This window comes from Medicago sativa, chromosome 6 (assembly GCF_051527215.1).
Source record: "Medicago sativa cultivar Bolivia chromosome 6, Bolivia_mono, whole genome shotgun sequence".
In the NCBI taxonomy this organism is placed as follows: Eukaryota; Viridiplantae; Streptophyta; class Magnoliopsida; order Fabales; family Fabaceae; genus Medicago; species Medicago sativa.
Window position 1 is genome coordinate 62,212,084 of NC_140754.1, and position 4,608 is coordinate 62,216,691.

The 4,608-nt window shown below is 33.2% G+C and overlaps 1 long non-coding RNA gene across 1 annotated transcript; it reads right to left on the reverse strand.

Annotated features, from left to right (window-relative positions):
• Positions 1 to 367: 367 nt before the first annotated feature.
• Positions 368 to 3,765, reverse strand: LOC146916153 (uncharacterized). The gene is made up of 4 exons (XR_015013740.1): positions 3,242 to 3,765; positions 3,050 to 3,138; positions 712 to 787; positions 368 to 461 (listed from the first exon to the last, which is right to left on the reverse strand). It is a non-coding gene; the product is annotated as an uncharacterized LOC146916153 (long non-coding RNA).
• Positions 3,766 to 4,608: the final 843 nt, after the last annotated feature.

Sequence of the window (4,608 nt, forward strand, 5' to 3'; positions counted from 1 at the left end):
TTATTGACTTCATTTAAAGATGTAATTTAAATAGCACAAGTCGGATAATACTAAAGAAAGAGGTTATAAATAAATTTTTTACTTCAAACTTAAGTTAGACATTCCAACAAGGTTGTTTGAAGCAAGTTTCTATTAAGGGAATAAAAGTGATCAAAGCAGAGAATAGGTCTAGAGCTGAAACCCTCGACTGGAACGTCCTTAAACTCATCGATAAATGGACTAACATGCCACATTAACATTAGCAAAAACGCAAAAGAAATATAAAAAATTACATCACTACTTATCAAACAAGAGCAAATACATGGGAAGAATAGTAACCAAGGATCCAATTCCAACTAAATAAAACCAGAGATATAATATTGTTAGCACTACCTATATCATTCTTGGAAGGACCAAAGATATAATATTGCTAGCACCATCTATCATTCTTGGAAGGACCACTGTTTAAGTTTGTCACACACCTACGACACATGAAAAATGTTTATGATTCAAATATTGGAGACAAATGGTAAAGAAAGAACAAGTGTAAAACAACAACAATAGATATATAATATTATACCACAACTTCAGAAAATCCCTTAATATTATATGTACTGTCATTTTTAAAACTTAGTAGTTTTGAGATTAATGACAATTCATCCATCTTTTACTTATGTATCACTTCATCTAATCTTCGGCATATATTTTTTATTTAATTTAATGGTGACTTACCATAATCCTTAGCGAGTACATCCCAATCAAAAAAACTTCCTCCCTTTCACACGTGTTTCACCTTACCGCTAGATTGCTGCAAATTATTTGAAAAAAGTTAACTTTGATAGTATATAATGTATTTTTTCTACATTATATGAAGAAGAAAAAATATTATGGGCCCCAAAAATTGTGAGGCCCAGTGGTCTAGCCCTGCCTCGACGGGCTATTGCCCGGCCTTGCAGCTCATACACACAACCTGTTATACAAAATTTTGGGCAAAGGCAAAAGGTTATTATATTAATTAAATTTGTAGGACACACAATATCAAATCTATCATTACTAACATACAAATTAGCATTCTTTATCATTCATAATTCAAAAAATTCATATTGTAAAAATATCAACATAAATTCAGTGCAGTGTTAGACTATAGTTATTTTCAAATTGTGCATTGACAGAGTGAAGAGGCTCCAATGGATGGTCTCATGGAACTTGTACAACAAATAGTTTCTTTTCGTAGTTCCTAAAATCCATCTCACTTCTCTGCACATTCCCATTTGTGTTTGTTCAAAAATTTATGGACTCTATGTTTTCTGACTTGTTCAACTTTTTTATTCTTATGTTCTCCACATTTACAGAATAGTGCCTTTAGGCCGTGTCATTGTAAGTTCTAAAACATACATATTTAAAATTGATTAAATTTATTATGATTCATGAAAAGAGCTAAACTCACTACATCATACGACCCCACGACTCCCACACAAAAAAAAAAAACTACAAGTTCTAAACCATCTTAAGGAGAGTCTGCTACTGTCACTAAAAAGGGCAGCCACCATATAACAACTCCACCAGAACTAAAAACTAAAACATGGTGTTACAAGACTGATAGAAAATTGCTGCAGAATAATTAGCAACTCAGCAGAACCATGAGATAGTCACAATAAAATAAAATCAAAAGCTCCTAAAAAACCCGAAACAACTGGTAATTAAACTCACACTACAACACATGATTGTCCTACTGCAAATGACCACTGACAAAACCAAACAACACAGCGATCAACATTAAAGAAACTTAAAAAAAGAACCGCACCAAAAAGTATCAAAAAGGACCCACCCCTAAACATGTATAACGAGAAATATACCTCTTATTAGCGGTGTAAAATTGCATATAAAATCTTTGCACATTTAAAAATAATTGGCAAAATTATGCAATCAAATGCGATGAAACATGGACTCCGACGCGGACACCTGACACGACACCGACACGTCGAGACCTCTACATATATGTTAATTTATTTATATACGGTCTTAAATGAAAATCAAAATGCATACATAAGCATCTAACTTGAGCAATTTATTTAATTAGAAAAAGTTCTAAGACAAGGTATCATAGTATTTGACCTTTATTTATTCATCTACCATCAAAACAGCTAAAAATGTTATAGTCAACTTTAATGTCTATAACCCCCTAGTTGATCAACATTTCTTAAAACATATATAACTCTTGTATCTACGATATGTGGAAGCAAGAGAGAGAGAGAAAATGTTTCAGATAATTGTCTGAGTAGGTGTCGGACACTGGCCCTAGGAGTGTCGAAGTAAAGAAAAAAACATTTTTTTAGGACGAGGTGTGATATATTAACAACCAAAAATAATTGTAGTATGCACACCGTACATGTTTTATGAAAATTTAAGTCTGACACGTAAATCGAGATATACACAAATATTATTAAAAAAAAAAGAAAAGGTAGATGAAAATGTATAATATACGGTTGTCCCACAACTTTGGGTTGTACAAATAACATTAGCCTTTTAGGACACCGGTCTTGGTTGTCCGACACGTGTCATACGAGTGTAATAGAAGTGTCAGATACCGACGCGTGCCAGACACCGCGACACGCCTAGTCTTGGAGGTGTCCGTGCTTCATAGATGAATTATAATTAGTGATTGTATTTCATCTAACATTAACCCAAACTCATGGCATGAAAGGAATGATAAATCAAATTAGTGATTGTATTATATAACACAACTATTGCACCAAAAACGATAGACATCAATAAATCTCATTCATAGTTCTTTGGAATTATAGCATAATTTTTGCATTTTCAAATTCAAATAATGTATTGAATGTTTTACGGTGCTTTAGCTCTCAATTTCATTAAGTACCAAATACAAGGCCCAATTCAACACACGACCACAAACATTTGCGTAATTAGGAGAAGTCCAAAAGTCTCTTCAAAATCCAAAGCAAGAAAATAAATAATTTGCAATCGATACAAACATAGCAACACAACCTTAGGCAATCAAACCCAATAAATAAATGAAGATAAATGATAGATAGAGAAAATAGATTACCCTTCTTCACAATCTATTAGATTGAACCCATAGAGTTCTCGATAATCCTGATGTAAAGCATACTCTTCTTCATCAAATCCTACAGAATCCTAAAAGAATACCCAAAAAAGAAGGTTAACCCCAAAATCAATAAGAACAAGAAAACAGAAACAACAATTATGAAGATTATAGTTTAAGTGTTAGTCACTTTACTTGTAGAGAAAATTGTAGTTCAGAGAAGAACCCATTGCGATTGGAAGTTAAAATTCCAGATTAGGGATCGTCATGATCTCATTTTTCTACGATTGGAAGTTGTATCACGAGATTAGGGTTCGTTACATTGTGTTCTCATTTCTACTTGGATTGGATGATGAATGTCAAATTAGGGATTTGGGTTCAACGTGAATGGAAGCAGGGAACAAGAGGATAACGACTCGAGATTGAATCAGCGAAACTGAGGATGTGACTCACAAAGAAGATGAATTTGTGGTGGATTTTTTATTTTTGGTGGTGATTGAAGAGAGAACATTTGTAGATCTGGACATCAGAGGACAGAGAAGACGCAAGTGGAACACAAATCATAATAATCAAAACTGACAAAGATGTAAGAAAGAGAAGGGCAAATTGGCGTTTACAAAATAATGTAAGGGTAATTACGTAACTTTCACCAAAAGACAATGCAACAACTCAAAATTGTCGCCAGATGTGTCTGAGGGGACATTTATTAGATATTGCCAAAAAATTATCATATGGACGCTTCAAAACTGTCCCCAAAATGATTTTAAGGGTCGATTATATGCTGTTGTGAAAATATTGTTGGTGACGAGTATAAATTGTCGCCTAATATTACTTTTAAGCAACAATTTAGGCATGTTGCTCAAAAAAGTGTTGCTAGAGACCATAAATGGTGTAGTGGGGGGGCATAGGTCATACACTTGTCTTGTTATTGTGATCAATTTTAGGTACATCTTGATAAGAGTTTAGTCACCTTTTTGACAAGATCTTGCTAATTTGTTTAATGTTCCTTTTGCTTATAATTTTCATGCCATTATGCCTTATTCTACTAACCATTTCATTTCATATTTCACTCATTCATAAGCATTCCTCCTCCCACTTCATCTCTATAGCTCTAAAGATTTAGCATGTAAAAACTTAGGGACTTTGTAATTTCCTTTTATGCAATTTTTAATTTCTTGCAAGACCATAGAATGTATCTAGGCCAATGATGTAAAGGACAATGGACTCTAATGATGTACACCGACACAAGCACCGACACATGCACACACACATCACATGGTTACTTTAGATGTATGGTTAGGATATGCATGTTTAGATGTATGTTTAGGATTGAATGTTTAGATGAATGCTTAGGATTTACACTTAGAAAAAATCATTTTTCAAATAAACATGAACAACATCACTCAAATCACCTTCTAAATAAACCTTGGGATCAAAATCCCATTGTATTTTTCCTTTTATTTTCTTAATCAAATTTCAATGAAAATTAATCATACTTGACTTTTTTCCAAAAAATCACTAATCAAACCCCACTTTTTCTTAAATCTCAATGCCCATGAAGC